We start from the raw sequence: 18853 nt of genomic DNA, 5'->3' as shown, positions 1-18853 counted from the left end.
AAAATTAATACATTTCAAATTATCGATTACCGCTTGGTTGGCTATATCAAATTTAAACACAGCTATTATATTAGTAAACAATACCGGTTCTCAAACTATTTTGTATAGATGGAATCCTTTCGAAAAGGTAATCATTTGACGGAGCCATAAATTAAAGTTTGTAAAATTAAAAGTTGTTTTGAGTGCTGACAATAACAGCTGACACTGATTTGATTTCAATCAAGGTATGAACTTTTCAATCATATTTAAAATCCTTTCTCCTACGCTGTATTCATTTCATATGACTGCTGACAAACTCATAGAATTTCGGGATAAAAAGTACCCTATGTATTATTCCAGATTATATTATACTTGTGTAATATTAAATTTCTTAACAATCGGTCCTGTAGACCAAACGTATACATCCTCACAAACTTTCGCACAATCACACAATATTATTAGGATTGGACCAAAACTGGCACATTTTCACATACTGTAGGTACTTATTACTAAAATAACCAATAATGTTGTGGATCCCTAACAGATGTTTTACGGGACATGAGAACCGCTGGTCTAAAACATTCGAACAAAGTGGAACTGCAGCCGAATCGCTGTTACTTGTAATATCTACTTGCTCCGAGATTCCCGCGGTGTCTGTCAGAAGTTTCTCGACGTGAAGCGCAATCAAGCTCGCATGGATCCAATCAGGACTAACAGCTGAACTCAAACTTCTAGGCCATGGAACGAATATAGAGGAGTTTCAAGTTTTGGACAACGGCGATCAGTTCTGCAGAGATGTCGCAGAAAGGGGCTGGAGATCATTTCTCGTTCATTATTAGGGCAACGGACTAGATATCGGTGAGCGTGCGAAGATGCCTCGTTTCCCATACAACTGCCTTCCGCCCCGCGTATCGTCAAACAATTTTTGTTAGTGAAATTACTCCTTTTTCTGCTTTTGTTCTATGATCTAGACCGTACATTTGAATGGGCTAGATATCTCATCCTACTAATATTTAGACGCAGCTAGCGTATGTGGGCTTCGATCCCGTGGGAATATCGGGATTTTTTAAATACCAATTTCCACTAATATTACAAATGCGAAAGTTTGTTCTGCGTTAAAATTTACTGGCGCAACTAATCCTTAGTTCCTAGTTCATCCTAAGGGACGAAGGAATATCTATATACGCTTGTTTTGATATTTTCTAAGCGAATCCCCGTAACACAACCAATTGTTATAAGCAATAATTTTATCTTAGAAAATGTATTATACATTAATCTCTAGCGTTCTTGCTTTCTACTTATTACAAGGGAGTAAATTGTTTCCAAAACAAAATATTTTCTTTCCCCTCTGTTTTCTGAACAAAGACTTAGCACAATGGAATGTTATTTTCAACTGTATACAACTTTTTCTTTTGAAATATCTTACAAATTCTCTTTTACTCCACGGTTGTGAAAAGTAAACAAAGTAAACACAAAAATTAATAAGATTAAAAGAAGGCTGTCAACGAGAATGTTGAAACATGTATTCTGAAATTTTCACACGAATGGGCAGAAAGGTGAAACTTTTTTTGAACCCCTAAAACAAGGAAAACAGAGTTATGTTGTGTATATGAAAAATCTATTACCTTGGTCACATACTGAGGAACTTCCAATACCACCACATTCGAATTATAATGATGGTTAAAATCATGGTTAGGATGAGGATTGCCACGCCATTTATAAACAGGCATATATCGAAGAAGACAGAAAGAACCCCATAAAATACGTTGCCAATTGAACTAAACCATTTCAAAGTAAAAAAATAAAATATACGCATTTTTTTTGAAATGGCATATTTTTTATTGAATGATCGTCGAACGCTGAACATTCTCGAAAAATAGTGTACTATTTTTAACAACCATTCGATCATTTGCTCTCCGTCTGGGTTGTGCCGTATACAATCGATGATGTCTCGTCCGATTTCCTCACTCATCTGAAACCTGTATTCCGTACTCGTCCGAGGGGTTACACTAATCACATTGCGCATTGTGACGCAACGACAACCACACAATGCAATGTGATTGGATCGGTTGCGTCTCACTTCGAATCGATTCGATGGTGAGAAGTGAAATGCAAACCAGCACTTCACTCATTTTGATTGCATTATTTTATAACATACAAGTTGCAAACCGCGGTGTAACCCGCGTAATTATTACGAAAGAAATACTTTTTATGCACATTACCTTTTTATCTGCTTTGTAAAGCGCCATTGACCCGTACATTCGGGATAAAAAGTACCCTATGTGTTAATCCAATCTATCTCACTATAAAATTTCATAAAAATTGGCGCAGTCGTTTCAGCCTGACGAAGTAACAAACATACAAACTTTAGCCTTTATTGGCATGAGATAACGGGGTGGGATGGGATCTTCGTCTCTCTTTCATCCGAAGCCAATATTACCAATTATCTAATACCGTTTAGTTGTAACCACCGAAATTGTAATACGTTTTTTACGAGAAAATAAGTTGGATTATAGAACAGAATAAACCCTAGATTTTTTCGCAACGAGTAGTATGTTAAACGGCTCTCATTTCTGTTCAGTAACACAGTAAACAAACTTCAGAAAAGCAATTGGAAATTTAAATAAAGTTTTGTAATATGTATAAATGAATGGGATTCCAGCCGCAAAAGTTGCGGGTTCAGTTTTATTTAAGACTAGCACTGCCCGCGGCTTCGCTCGCGTTCATTATGTCTTTCCGCTTATAAATTATTTTTGTCAATATGTTGGGTTCTAAACAACGTATCGCGATGAAACCTATACAAGATGTAAGTTAGACCATCTGGTATACAACTGTGAAAACTGCATCAAATTCCATTTAGTAGTTTTTGCGCGAAATTTTGAATTAAAAAAAAAATGTTTTGGCTTCTATTAGTTCCATAAAGATACCCCATAATTATTTTTCTGTAACATCTCCTATGTACAGACATTTAAATTTATTTAAAAAGCACCTCAGGTTCTTGCTGATTGATAAAGGTTATTATAATTTTAACGATCTTTTTAATGATAGACTCAAATAAAAATTTAGTTAATTTAGTTAGTTTTATTTATTCGATTTTGTATTGCGGGATGACAGCATGCTCTCCATTTAAATTTGCACACCCGTGGACGGTGGAACATGTAGGATTAAGTTTTTCTTTTAACACCACATTGCAAAAAAATGTAAAATCATGTTTTTCCAAATAAATAATCTTTGTCTTTGTCTTTGTCATAGCCCACTTAAGCTTTATTATACGTATATAGATCAGAAGTAAATACAAATTGCGGGCGAAAGAGAATTCGAATGCTAAATGAAGTGCACGTTTCTACTAAAACCTTGAGGGAGCTTTTAAAACAGCAAGACATAAACAAAGGATGTGGAAGTGACGTAATACCTTTCTTTTGGCGCCATCGCTCTGGATCACCCGCTACTCTAATTGCCATAATCTTTAACCGCTCTCTTAATGAAGAGATCCTCCCTGCTATGTTGAAATCGACATACGTCGTACTTGTTCACAAGAAGGGATCTAGATCGGAAATCGAAAACTACAGGGAAATTTCTGTACTTAATCCATTGGCTAAAATGCTCGAATTGGTTGTTTATAACGCTATATACCAGTTTATATATCAGGCGTTACGGGTTTTTTTTTAAAAAAGATATCACAAACTATAAACCATCGTTTCTTTACAAATTACAAATGTTGATGGCGGGAGTCGGGTTGATATGATCTATACGGACATGAAGAATGCTTTTGACCTAGTAGACCACTTGATCTTGTTGGATAAACTAAATAGTTTGGGATTTTATTGCATTTACTACGGTGCGTGCAGTCATAACTGGAAAATCGATCACAGGCAGTAGTCATTGGAGGCTATTATCGTTCGGATTTCGTCTCTGTCTCAACAGGAGTCTCTCAAGGATCTCATTTAGGTCTGCTCTTTTATAACTTATAACGGATACTTGTACGACATATGTTTAGGTAGTTGCTTTAAATCCTCAAACTATCTGATGTATGCTGATGTTAAAAAGAGTTTTTGAATGTGAATCAGATTGTCAACAAATGCAATGGGACCTAGATAGCCTTCTAACTTATTACAGACAGCTTCTGGGCTGCAGGGCCGGACCGCTAGTAAGGCAATAGTTTGTGAAATTTCTAGTTACATTGTTACACTTTTATCGTGTCGAGGTTTTATATCGTTAAACCGTATTATAATTCTAAAAGTGTAAAATTGAAACTAACAATTTCTAAAAATTTTGCCTAAACTAAAAATATTGAAACGGATGAAACGACTCGGGATGAATACGGAACTGTAACACGTCATATGCGGGCGGGCCGTGACTGGGATTATTTTGAGAGCATAATGTCAAAAGCGCAAAACGGACAATGATCAATTGAATTTCAATACCCGCACATAGTCAAAATTAAAAGCATTTTTTGAAATAAAATATGTACGTAGTTAACAATTATTATTGAGAATCGACTGGACTAACTCAGATTTATTCTACATTCGTGCTACGCATGCAAATGGAGCATTTAACAAAAAAGAAAGAAATAAAGATAATTTGTTTATTTGGTACATTATAAACATAAATCAAATGTAAATGTAACTTAACTGTATGTAGGTATAAATTATTAGTTCGCTTTTGACGTTTAAGAATATTGGATAACATGGAAGACAATACGCGCTAATTGCCAAATGAAGTCAAGAGATACGTGTGCCTCGGTAACATTGGAAACTCGGGATTTCGCTTTGAAAATTCAATTTGTCATTTCGCGTTTTTGACGTAATGCTACGAACAGTTCGGGTGTGCAATTTTACAATCAAATCTCGCGGAAGATAGACATTTCCCGCCGGTGTGTTCCACGAAAAATAGATTTATTTATTTTTAGCCCTTTTGTTTGATCTCACTCGTAGTACAATTTTGTATGCGGTTTCTCTATCCGTCGGTTTTAATTGAAATCTGACACGTGTTTTGTTCGATAGATTAAATTTCTTCCTTTTGAATAAATTCAGTAGTTTCATCACCTTTTCACTTTTGTGTTTTTTTCAATTTCATTTCATGTGAATTTATGATCCACAGTTTTAGTACAAATGATTGTTTTTTATTATTTATTTATTACTTACGTTATTTATTTTATAAATCAGTGTTTTTTTTAGATATTCATCGAAAGTTTTTATGTCAACGCTTTTGAGATATTATTAGGATACTTAGACTTTACTTTGGTAAGGAGTAAGTTATATAAGGAAATTGCAAATTTTGTCATTTTACTCTTTTGACATTTCAACACTTTGAGAATAACAGTTTGTATGACAAACATACAATTTGCCGCAGACGAAGCTGCGGGAAACAGCTAATGGGGTCTTGGCAGCATAACAAACGTTCGCGACTGCAAGCAAATATAGGTTAATATTCTCTACTGACCCTATTTGGTAGTTGTTAGGTAAGCCTATTAAGTATTCCGTGAAGCTAAAGTCCTAGCAAACTAGGCTGCAACTGCAAGTGGAGTCAGGCGTAACCTCGACCTCACTGCCCGTTCACGATACATTGAACTATAAATCCAGGCCACAGAGTAGACATTACAATGACTTAGTAGGCTTCGTAATTAAATTGCTCATAAATCGTTGATAGGCGAATACAGTCGCTAAAGTTAACCACGAACATGTTACGATGATAGATGAATATATTTTTACTTCTTATTCAATGACAATCATAATATTTTGCGGTGGTGATTTATGCTATTGAAATCTTCTCATTAGCACATTTTTTCTTTCAAAGCGCTTTAAAGCCATTGTGTCGGTTGACTCACAATGTTTTCTCACTTGATCCTTCACTTGATAATAGCCATACGTGGCCGTGATTCTTACACCGCAGAAACAATGGTACATGTTAGTCTGAGTTTACTTTGGGTGTGTCTTTCATTGCTATTACATTAATGAATGTGGTTAAAGAACTTTATTTTTCTCAAACATTTACATTTCACTTGCAGTAAAAAAAAAAAACTTAAGATTACTATGTCAATTTGTTGGTGTGAGCATTCAAATACAACCATTTGATAAAATTAAGTCGGTAGTTGCGTATCGGTAGGAATAGCCGCTCGCTACTTCCTTATTAACACAAGACTCAAGACAACATTAGGGTGCTCATTCACTGGCATGCAATATATACTTATACAATAACAATAACTAAAGGACAGATTATTAGCGTGTACATCCTATAAATCCCATAAGATAATGTCACCTCCCGCGTCTCCGATCTCTATGTACGCTTCGAAATTTGAAAAATTACGAAACATATTTTTTATTGAGTGAATCCAATGATTCTCTTTTTAAACTTACATGTAATATGTTGAATTTTCTTTTAAAATATGTTTTTATATTTACAGGTCCCTCTACGAATTTTTAGTCTATGTTTCAATTATACTGTTGGTATCAATTACAAATGCCAATTTGGAACGGCGACGTGTTAATTTTACACCGCCGAAAGCAAGCTTTGCGAATTCCATTAAGCATTTAACGTGGCTGGTGATGCATCAAATTTGATTTCCGATATTGAGCGTCCCGTGCATTACAGATAATGCACTATAAGACAATACTGTGAATGCAAACTTTATTTTTACCCATTCTCATCTATAGCCTCATAGATTTTTTTATCTTACAGTAATGTAGCTAGTCCTTGAAAATAAACTACTCAGTAGGAAATAGAGGTTATTAACTGTTTTAAAATGATAAATTAAAACTAGAATGTATTAATTGATCTGATCGATTGAATTATTGATTCCTAAAAAAATATTTTATAACACATAAAACACCGCTTCACTACGGACCGAGGTTCAATTAAGAGCGCTTAGCCTTGAGCTACCTTGAACTGCGTTGCAAGAGTTAATGAGATTATATTTCTGACTACATGGCTTCATTGGAATACGAGCAAATAATTGCCCGTTTATAGAAGCGAGGGCCGTGAATGGATGTTGCAGCGAATATTGCGGGTTCACGTAACTGAAAACGTTGGGCTCGCGTTTTGCAATCTTTCACGCCGCTTACTGGAAGTACCGGTTTAATTAAGGGCCGTTGCACACGGGGCCTTTTGGGTTTTTTTGAATTCCCAAAATTTTGCGGATGAGGCTAGGCGTGTGCTATCCCTCCGCGCAAGGTCGATGGCCGCATCGATCCGGGCGGATAGCTGTACCCTCAGCGCCTGTGCGGCACCGCACACTTCGCGCAACAGGCCCGACCTAACCTTCTCTGTGTATAGCAAAAACACAGCCTTCAGTTTCAAAGAGGGCGTCCGAGGACGCAGGCGGCGCCCTTCAGCCGCGGCTACTACCCTACACCGAACACCGAAACGCGCCGCAACTCATTACTCTGTGATAAAACAACACCAAGTTTTCATTAGGTACTCTTATAGTTAAACCGAACACGCCGGCTCTATTTGTTTCTGTATTCAATGGGCGCGGTTCAAAGCACTTGCCGTCTCGTGGCAGGGGCGACCACGTGATGTATTACAGGAGTTCGCCACCCTCTCCCTCTTACGATGCATGCCGATTCTGCGCGGTGCAGCTGTAAACTTTTAACGTGCCATTTCGTTGCAGCTGATGCAAAAGCGTGCATTCAAAATTGCGACTTACGGCGATGCAATAAAGTTCAACCGGTATTCGCGTGTACTTGTACCGTTTTATCTCCGGAGCGGATACAGTAGTAATTCGTGTACGCCAACTCATGTTCGTCTAAACATAATTAGTATAAGCACACGTTGGCGGAACTTGAATGTCTGTTTAAAAATAGATTTTGCATGTGGAAATTGTAAACATAACCTCGGTTTTACGATTACACGTATATTTTGTGATAAAGTTGCTGATCATTGAGGGTATGTCTTCATTCCTTATAACTGCTTCTTAGTTTATGAGTTTTGTGAACTGAAACAGTTGGCGATTATGTTTCTGATAGTTCTTAATCGCTTTAACTTAAATTTTGCATTACATAGACTAAATTTAAACTTCAAACTATGCGATTCTTGTAACTTTGAGACTGATTTATCGGGATAAATTTCGGTGGAAACAGATATTTGCAGAATCAGTATTATGACTTTACCTTACGGGGTAGACAAATCCCGGAGTTGCTAAACTCGAAGGCTACGTTTAGCTATGACGGGATTGGTGGTAGGTCTATGAGAAGAATCTCCAGTTTATAACCCTATCCATTGAATGACATTTACGAACAGCGCGGGAGGAGAAGCAGCTGACAAGTAGATTTTTCGCTACCACACTTGGAAGAAAGGTAAACAATTACAATTTCGATAACCTCAAAAAGGATTTTAAAATATTTCTTGTTTATACTGGTTTAAATAATTATCAATTCAACAGTTAATAAAAAAGTAATGGACATTATTAGTATGCACTAATGTATACAATATTGTCCGTTTCTATTATGTTCGCACTATTATGTACGTCGCAAGTTTCAGTTTGCTCACTCGTGATCGATATTTACTATCTTCTATAATTTCTAGAATATTTTCATTTAGAACTGCAAGTTTGTGCCTCTTAACTGTTTAACTTTAACTATTAAACTTCACAAAAAGATTTGACATCTACCCTAGATGACAAAATTTTTGTTGCATGACTTATCGAAACCTTATAATAGAAACACCAGCGAAAACAATTATTGTGATGATGGAAATCCTTTAAAATATACGACGCATATATTTGAACTCGTTCAAAGGCTGTAGCAAATAAGCAAATGAAGCTGTTTGTTCGACAGCTATCTTAAATAATGCGTTTATGGTGATGCCTTCATTTTAAAAATTGTAGCAAAATTTTAAGCACTCTTTTTATTGGACTTTATAAGCTTTAAACCTTCGTATAACGATCCAGCTGAACTATCTATACATTATCATATTATTTATGTTATTTTTACAATTTTGTCATCTAGGTATCTTATAGGTGCTAAAAGTTTAATGTTATAAAGAGTGGAACTTTATGCAAATCGGCTCCGGTTTAGCCGTGTAAGCGTGACAGACTTTCGCATTTATAATGTCCTAGTTGGATTGTTTGTTGGAATTTTAAGATAATTTTAAGATAAAATAGCACTTAGCAATCTTGGATAATGTACCTTTCCAATGGTGAAAGAATTTTTGAAATCGGTTCGGTAGTTTTGCAGATTACCCGCCTCAAACATTACAAACTCACAAACGCTTACCTCTTTATAATAATAGTAATAGGTGGAATATGGATTTTCATCAATTCATTTGATATGTCAAAGCTACAGAGTCCGTCAAAATGAATACCTAGCCATTAAAAACTTGTAAACCCCGGGTTACTACGACTCTATATGATACTCTCTTATTCTCATCACGTTTCGGTCTATTAGCATCATCAATCATCAAAAACTTGGGAAAATTGCGTGGAGAATTTAGATGAAGAATTTGCGTAGATAATCTGATTGAGAGGTCGGTCAGTGGTGTAGGGTTTGGTGCAAAAATAGCACCCACCCACATAGGGTAGTTGGTATAAAATAACATGCATTGCGTGACTGCATTTAGCATTCACATAATTTAACACGGTATAGTAAAATGTCAATTTCATTCAAAATTAATGTTATTTATAGTGCCAATATTATTATGTATTTTTTAGTTCTCTTAAAAGGTTAATTGAAAATGTGCGTGTGGTCTGAGGGCTTGAAATTATATGTAAAAATTCTAATTGAATTGTGTAAGTTGTAGCTTTTGTGAAGGCCAAACAAGCGAGCTAAGATGTTTTAAGTCAGGCCCTCAGTTCTTTCAGTGTAATCAGAGGGCCCACCTGTCTCTCAAAAACTGTACATGCTATAGATAAAGTATTTACGCCAAAATCTAAGATCTTGTTTTTTTTTTATTCCTATATTTGCAACGTCACTTATTCCCGCTGTCATACAAGGCCCAATATTTTTGGTTTTTTGATACTCCGTACTTCATACTTATTGGCAACTACCCTATATGCTTTGAACTGTATTACACATTATCGGTGGAAATTGGTTTCATTATATGATAGACTAGCAGCTCGCCCCGGCTTCGCTCAGGTAAAGCCATAATAAAGAGGTAGCCTATGTCACTCCAGAAGGTTTCGCCTATCTCTGTGCCAAATTTCATCAAAACCGGCCAAGTAGTTTTTGAGTTTATCCATTACAAACAAAATACATTTTTTTTTTATTTTTATAATATTAGTATTGATAGATCGGAATCGTATACGTGCGTAAATTGATTTTTCTAATTGCCATCAGAATTGGAGACCAAAATGGTATTATGATTTTCGAATCAATACACCTAGTCTTAGTGTCCATAGCCTAAGGTCTGTAGGCACCCTAAGTTCGAAAGTCCCGGTGCGCGGCAGCCTCTAACTCTCCAGCTAGCTATGCTACGGCTGATTATGCATAGTAGCTAATAATAATACTAGCTTTTGTCCGCGGCTTCGCCCGCGTTTATTTCCCACGCGAAGTATTTTCCGGGATGCAAGGCACCTTTTTTTTTGTTTACGCAAGGGGGAATGCATTTACGCACTGAGTGTTGGACTCCCGGGCCGAGTGCCCGGACTACCCACTAAAGCCCCCTGCGGCGTTTCCGCACATGCCGTTAGTGGGGGCGCCATGGGATCTCGAACATTCTACCACGACGCCCCCCGGCGTTGCCTTGCGGCACTAAACAGGTGAGCCGCATGCCATCCAGTCTGGAAGCAGACCGGAGGCAGCGGCTCTCCGTCTTATTTCGGCCGCAGAGGATAGGGAGCGCGGCGCACCGCAATACCGGCAATTCTCCTCTGCGGCCCCACCGACCGCCATGTTCTGCGCCATGGCGCGCCTGGTCGCGGAGGATAGGGAGAGCGGCGCACCGCAATACCAACACATCAACACTCCTCCTCCCCCGCGACCCCTACCACGGCTGTGAGAGTAGAGGGCTTAGCTCCCTTCTCTCACAGCCACTGAGCCAATCGGCTCTCCGACCTGGGTTACCCGACATGGGTAACCCACCAACCAGGTTGCCAGGACATTTGCCAACGGGGACAGGGACCCCTAAACGGGGAGTTATTAACCGTCGCCCAGGGTGCACCAGCCCAATAACTTGTCAGCCGCCGCTATCACCGAATCAAAGATCAAGTGACAGAAGCAAACCTTCAAATCATCGAGCTAACGTGGAGGTTTCCTGACTGTAGCACCCCGGGATGCAAGGCACCTACCCTAAGTCCTTCTCCGTACTTCAAACTATATGTATGCAAAATTCAATTCAATTCAAATCGTTTATTGCCATTCATATTGTACATCAGTTCTCTTAGCTAGCTAACACTGTTAACATAATAGGCACAATACGAATCCTGTCGGGTATTTGCAAACAAGAATATGGAACGGCAGACGGATTTATTATAAAATCTAAATTTCAATAGTTACTATATGGATGCATTTTCTATTATTAATAATAAATTTATGTCATGTCATAATAATATTATAATAAAACGATGATGAAATTGCAAGAAGGTCCAGTAGATAAGACTGTATCGATAGAGGTAACAAAGAAACAAATTTACTTTCGCATTTATAATAATAGTTAGGATGTAATTTATTCTTAAAGTGTTCAAAATGGACTGGTAGTGTCAGCGAAAACGCATTCGTATTAATTAGGTATTCATTCGTTTTAAATAGGTATTAATTAGGTATTAAATAGGAATTAAATAGGTATTAATTAGGTATTAAATATGTATTAATTAGGTATTCATTAGGTAATATTAGATTTCATTGCTAGCTGCAGTGATGTCGGAGTTAAGTCGCAATATCCTGAGTTGAAACTGCTCTTAGTTTTATCTCTCGTTTCAAAATGTGAATATAAATTTAATTTTACGAGAAACGCAGATGAGAATAATGGACGTGCCTTTCGTGGAACAGGCTATGTGTTAACAGTGTTACACGCTCAAGTGCTTTAATTGGAATACGTCTGCCAAAATAATTTCTAGTATACTTTACGCGAGTTAAAAGTTATTTGCTAGACAAATGAAAAAGACCCCGACTTTCAATATTCATTTCGCTACAACTTTTGAATGGCTGAACCGATTTCGATCAAACATGTCTAAGAACCACCGCATAAAAATGTGCTATCAAAGAAAAAAAAACGCATCTAAATCGGTTCACCCGTTGATGAGATACGGTGCCACGTATACAGACAGACACCCTTAGCGGTCAAACTTATAATAACCCTTTTTTGTATCGGGGGTTAAAAATAAAATACAAATGATCAGTACTTGCATAAAACTGTAAAGTTTTTTTATTTACCAAAAATATGTCCGATAGTCGTTTGTTTGAGTTGAGTTTGAGTTTATTGCGTTCATATAGACGGACAGATGCGACAGGGATGAAATGTTAGAAAGAATTTGTTATACATGTTAGTTAAAAGTACCTACTACTCTCTAATGAAAATATTGTACGTCGGCGTAAGACGTAAAGAGATGAATTAATTCAGCAGAACTGGCATGGTCTAGTTAGCTCAGTGGTCAGGAGCACAGTCCCGGATAGACAGGGGCGCGGGTTCAATTCCTGCTCGATACCAAATTTTTTTCATCTCATTATTATCTTCATAAATATGTTAGAATGAGTCGAAAATCCCACGTAAGTGAAGCACTAGGTCACTGTAATACAAGTTATAAATTTGTTTATTTTACTTGTTGTGAAACAGCAGCTATTTATGCATTGCAGTATCGCGTCCAGCCAAAGTATATACGACCGCTCTGCCTGTTGGCATACCACCCCCCGCCCCGCCCCCCCTACCACATCAAAAGCTTTTACTCCCTTTGCCTCCCAGACTATCAATCTAAGCCAAAAATGCATATATTTTATTCTTTCTTTTTAGGTTTAGCCAAATGGCAAAAACGGAACCCTTTTAAGTCTGTCTGCCTGTCCGTCTGTCACAGTCATTTTATTCGGAGACTGTGAATACTATAAAGTTGAAATTTGGTAGGTAGACGTAATTAATGAATGCTTCAAAATTGTGCAGTATGATTTAGAAAAAAATAAACTATTCACTCCATACATACGGTATGCACTCTGAAAAGTGGCAGAAGAGAAAACTTGAATATTAACGTTGTGCATTTTTGACGTCTTACGAATTTTGCCTGACGCGAGTTTAAAATTTTTTACCCATCACAAAAAGTGCACAATTCCGCTAAAGAGGCTTTCACTTCAAATTTTTTTTAGATAACATAACATTGCGGGCATTGTTGGATAGCTCTTTAAAAACGATGTTCAGGTTTCTAAAACATAATTTTGATTATTCCAATAGTTTGGAAAATATTTACTTCTAAAGTAATAAAAAGTCTGTTGTATGGGGGGCCATATAGATATTAAAAGATACAGTGATAAATTGTAAAAATTTGTATATATAAGAAAATCAATAAAAACTTCAAACGAAAATTGGTTTGAATAAAATAGATTGAGCAGTTTACGAAATCTGGGATAGTTTTGATATTTAACTATATTATTTAGGGCCTAAAGTTTATACACCAAACGGCTCAAATATACATACATGCTTCATTTAAACATGCACATTTGCGCAGTTTGAGGGACTCGACCCCAACCACAGCCGCACCAGTCCTAAACTCTCAAGTTGAATTAAATACATTAATTTGCACTTTGCAACTACTGGGAATGTTGCGGTAGAGTTGATGGGAACAATTTCCAACTGAGAATTACATAATTATATATTTTAACTTAGCTATATTTGTACCCACGCTGGGCAAAAGCCTTTTTAATTTAATTTATTACTGATAAAATTTAAATACTTGTTTTTATGGTTCAGTACCCAAAGGGTATAATGAAAGACTCCGCTATCCGTCTGTCACCAGGCTATATTTTATGGACGGTGATAGTTAAACAGTCGGAATTTCCAAAGACGTATTTCTGTTGCCGCTATAATAATAAAATCTGACTACGAGAATAGGTATTTAAATATTTAAGGGGACTCCTATACAACAAATATAGCCTGATTTATTTTAACTCGGAATTCCACTTAAGATACGTTTGTGTTCGACAAAATTTTCCTCATTTTATGAATAGCTGAATAAACTCCATTCAGAATTTACTGTGATGAAGATGTGATAAAAATAGAAACAGGAGGCTTAGGCGCTTGAATGAAATATTTCGTCCGATTTGTGTGAAAAATTAAGGTTATTTTGGTTGAATTATGTAAAAGGAAACATTACGTTATATTTACGTTGAAAGAAAAATTCAGACCATTTCCTTTAGCTCCATTTGAGTCAAATACTTACAGTTCAATAAATGAATTCAATTATTGATAGCTTTTAGAAATATTTTTATTGTTCTGAAAAATAATAAATGAGTAACAAAATCGATGTTCTATGAAGGGAACCTACTTGTGTTCAGAGATTTACGCATACGATTCCAATCCAGTTTCCCATCCTGTTTTAATGTAATTCTTTTTTCATAAAAGTGTAAATGCCGTCAGAGAGATTTAGTTTCATTCAACGTGTGACAAAAAAGTCAAGACCGCGCTGTACCATTGTTTTGAAGAGTTATCGTCGGGTGTCTCGTCTGAGTGCAGAAGATCAGGTCATACATGTTATAATATAATAATACATGCATTAATTCCGAGCATAATTCCCGGAATTCCCGTCAAACAAACCCGCGACTCGAATAACAAGTGCAGCAAGGAATACACCGAATCCATTCATCCCCAATCAATGCGGCGCCGCGCCGCTGCACCGCCGCCACCCTCTCAATACCGTTATATAGCGGTGACGTCAACAAGATCTACTGTCTAGCGTAGATCTCAACTTTGACCTTTCGCCGTTCAAGGCTAGATGCATTTACATCTACTGCATGTATATGCAATACCTGTGAATTACCGACTATGAATGAAAAATAGGTCGAGAGCGAGCTGTCCGGGCGGCTTTTTTAGTCCAGAACGAGCAGGTTCGAATCTCATGATTTAATGAATAACAGGGATGTACTTTCTCATAGCGAATTCCCGATTGCTTAATCGTAAATTCGGTATGAGAAAGTCATTAAACACAACTTAGTCACAAAACCTTCGAAAGTTAAATTATAATACGGAACAGTGCCGAAATTATTAAACAATAAAAAAATACAATCTAAGCAAATTTAATTAGAAATTAAAAACATTCACGTGGAATTATCGACGCAGTTGTACTTTGCTATTGGTATAAAACGCTAAATTATGTTTTGTTTCGTTCCGTCAATGTCAAATATTAAAGATTGTTTAATTTTTAATGAATAACACGGATAGATTATATGTTAGATCTTTTAAGAGATCGATTTCAGAGCGAATGACAAACTAGGAGAAACGAAAAGTAAACAAAAATTCAAGACTTTAGTGACTGTGTTGCGGGTTGTGGTCATTGAAATTACAACATTACTTAACATCAAACCTATTTGATTCTACATCCAAGGAAATTAATGGTCCTAACACCCTGCAAGGGGCTTGTAAAGACGATCAATTTGGATAGATCAGAATAGGTCTCCAACACTGTTATTCTGATATAATTCGAGGACAGACAGACTGATTTTATAGCTCGATCCACTAGGCAAGTATAAGAAACCTAACCTAACCTAACCTAACCTTAAAGTTCTTCCGTAAATAAATTATATCGTTATCTAACGCACCGGGCGTTGTTTAACAAATTAAGTAACGAACCGTGAAGTTTAACCTTTATAATACTTCGTATTAACCATGGAGTACGGAGCTTACCGTACAAGTTGGAGCTATTGATCGAAACTGATACAGTATGAATAATAAATTTCCTTCGGAACTCCGCTAACTCTCGTAATCTCCTTGAAACCGTAATCCAATCGGGTGTTTCTCGCCAACTTTGGTAACACTCATTAAGCACTTACCAAAACAGAAGTGGTGGTGGTGTAATGGTTAAGACGCCCGCCTGTGGATCGAAAGGTCCCAGGTCCGAATCCTACTCGTGCCACATGAGTTTGTATACCAATCTGACTCATGTATACTAGTTTCCATAGACCACCACTTCCTTCCGGTGAAGGAAAATATCTTGAGGAAACCTGCGCACTGGTTGATTATTATTAACTTGTGTGTGAAATGAGAAGGCAATGGCAAACCACTCCATTAATAATGCCAAGAAAGTTGTTGTGTGTGTTTCATTCCATGTAATGACCACGACCTTCAGCCATGAGGAATACGACCATGAAGAGAAGAAAACAACTTGGAGCCAAACCCCATTGCTCAGTCGTACTCCGTTGCGCCGACGCAGAACATTATGGCTCCGTTTTGCTCCGTTGTTTTCCATAGGTTTTAACACTGACGTACGTTGATGTACGTCGAAATTTCCGGAAAAAGCAACGTACGTTTCTTCTCACTGATGTTTGTAACATAATCAGTCGTTTTCATTGTTTTGTCTGTGCTTTGTTAATATAAATGGATAAGTACCTATAGCAAATGTATCCCTAGGATATACCGCTTGGTATAATGCTAGTTTGGCAAAGCGCCATAATGGATACTCTCGCATGGTTTGGAAATTCTAATCGACTTCTACAATATCATGCCAAGTTTAGTGTATTTTATCTACTACAGTCAGCACGTCAAGCGAGCCAAATTCGTCTCTATTACTGTCGTATAACTTGACGTAGAAATCCCTGTGTAACTTGACGTACGGTTGACTGTACTATGTAAGTTTTATTTTTGACGACCTCTGTGGCGCAGTGGTAAAGTTCTTGCTAGTGAACCGAGAGGTCCGATCCCCGGTTGGGCTATGATGGAAAATGATCTTTTTCTGATCGGCCCGGATCCTTGATCTATATATGTATTTGTTATAAAATTATAGTATCGTTGAGCTAGTATCCCATAACACAAGTCTCGAACTTACTTTGGGGCTAGCTCAATCTGTGTGATTTGTCCTAATATATTTATTTATTAAAACACGGGTGCAAAATTAGTCATAATTAAAACTATAATGAATGGTAAATATTATATATTCGATTCTGAAGACAGTGTATACAAAAATATAGTTAATATAATAGTAAAAGAGAAATCATCTAACAGGAGTATTAGTTTTTACGGGAATTACAACTGTCAACATTCTTTGCACATTAATATTTTCCATGTCTATTTTTTTGTTATTGAATACTCCAAAACAAACCCTATTTCCAAGCACGAAAATTCACACGAAATTGTATAATTTACAATTTCGTGTGAATTCACCAGATCTAACTTTTACACGTGGCTTCGCCTATTTGAATTTCCCGCAGGCAATATGCCTTTTCTCGGAATTGAAAGCAGCCTTGTGTCCTTCTCGGTATTGTTGTTTACATTTATACATATATGAGAAATATAAACGAGATTGATTGAGTAGATAAAGCGTGAAGAGGTATCCAAAACTTACTTCTGCATTTATGTTAGCTGGGATGGGATAGACTAATTGGTCGCGATTTATTCATGAAAGCTTGTACTAAATTTTCGCCGTAACTTTGCAAAATTTTCCACTCCAGTGAGTTACTGACTAAACAAAACATTTGTTAAAATCAACTTTCAGCAGTTCTATAATGTTGAAAATGTATTCATCGCCATTCTAATTTTATGGCTTAAACGTTCATTAATTTGCATATTATTTTACACAACCATTGTGTTAACGACGCAATTGGTTCGTCGGATCGACTAAATCAAATATACTCTCACACATATATATGTATGATTTTATACCAGCATGCCATGCAATCGCTCTGATTACCCAAATAAGCAACTTAATGAGTTGAAATGTACTTTTCGGAATTGGATGACCGGACTAGTTTTATATTAGAGTCAATTTATTTTCCGTGCAACATTTTCCAAAATTGTATGCCACTTTCCGGTCGGTGAAACTCAATTTCGTCTGCAATCGAATGCGTATTCAAATGTAAATTGATATCACGGGTGTGAAATGCAATAATATCGTACCACGTACCAAGGATATTTGCGCACTCGAGTGTGTACGAAGTTATTACTTTAGCAGCGACTTGATTACTAGATTACGTTATTAAATCGTATATGTGACTTGGTTTAGCTCACTGAAATCACAATAAATTACTCAAATTGAAAGCAATTTAGATCGAATGCGTAAGCAACACGTATGCGCAACGGAGTTCATTTATTGTGAGGAGTTGTTGTGGCATTGCGTACGCGTGCACGCAAGCGTTTTAATCACATCTCGCCACCGACGAGGAATTCATCCTAACAATTTCAAGCCCAAAGTGTCGCGTACGAAAAGTACAAAGAGCGCTTTAAATGGAACTTCCTCTCGTACTCTGAGGTATTAAATGTTGTGAATGACATCGTTTTCCCTATAGAGACATCACTAGTGATGTAAAAACATTTATTCAAGTACGGCAACGCGCGTGTGATATCTCTGATGTTGCAGGGATTTATAGGCTGCGGTGACCACTTCCTATCAGGAGGGCCGCATTCCTGTATACTAGCTCAATAGCACCTATATAAAAAATATCTTTACATCTGCGTTCTTAGCGTACGTGTCCGCTGAGACTGCGAAACGATATATCCATATTACGAGTATTAGACTAGACGAACTCAATAACTGACCAGCCCTCGTGGGTAAATTCTCGTATTTATTATCCGTTTGAAGTGTCGCCAAAGTTGAGTCACAGCTCGAGTGCATTCCCATCCTAAATCGGTACTCATGTCCTTAAATGTCGAAATTACATACACTGAAACACATCAAGAAATATAAATAAGCGATTAAGTTAGATTCGCGTATAAAAATGCAAAGTCTTCAAAGTTTCATAGGTCATGTCGTCACGATATCGCAGAGACTTTAATTACAAGAACCATGCGGGCTCTCTGGGCCAGAGACAGTGTC

General features: G+C 37.0%; 1 protein-coding gene across 21 annotated transcripts in view; it reads left to right on the top strand.

Moving 5' to 3' along the window:
• LOC128683299 (uncharacterized protein) overlaps positions 1-18853 on the top strand; it is a 171815-nt gene that overhangs the window by 22955 nt on the left and 130007 nt on the right. For 2 of the 21 annotated variants that reach the window (XM_053768778.2, XM_053768776.2), the window contains exon 1: positions 7278-7392. The exons of 18 other annotated variants lie outside the window; for them this stretch is intronic. The gene's annotated coding sequence lies outside the window, so the exon portion shown is untranslated. Of the gene's footprint in view, positions 1-7277; positions 7393-18853 lie in introns of those variants that run through there. One more of the 21 variants, XM_053768777.2, reaches the window with a different exon arrangement.

The sequence above is a fragment of the Plodia interpunctella genome, chromosome Z (genome assembly GCF_027563975.2).
Source record: "Plodia interpunctella isolate USDA-ARS_2022_Savannah chromosome Z, ilPloInte3.2, whole genome shotgun sequence".
Lineage (NCBI taxonomy): Eukaryota > Metazoa > Arthropoda > Insecta > Lepidoptera > Pyralidae > Plodia > Plodia interpunctella.
This window is presented reverse-complemented; position numbering and strand designations above follow the sequence as displayed.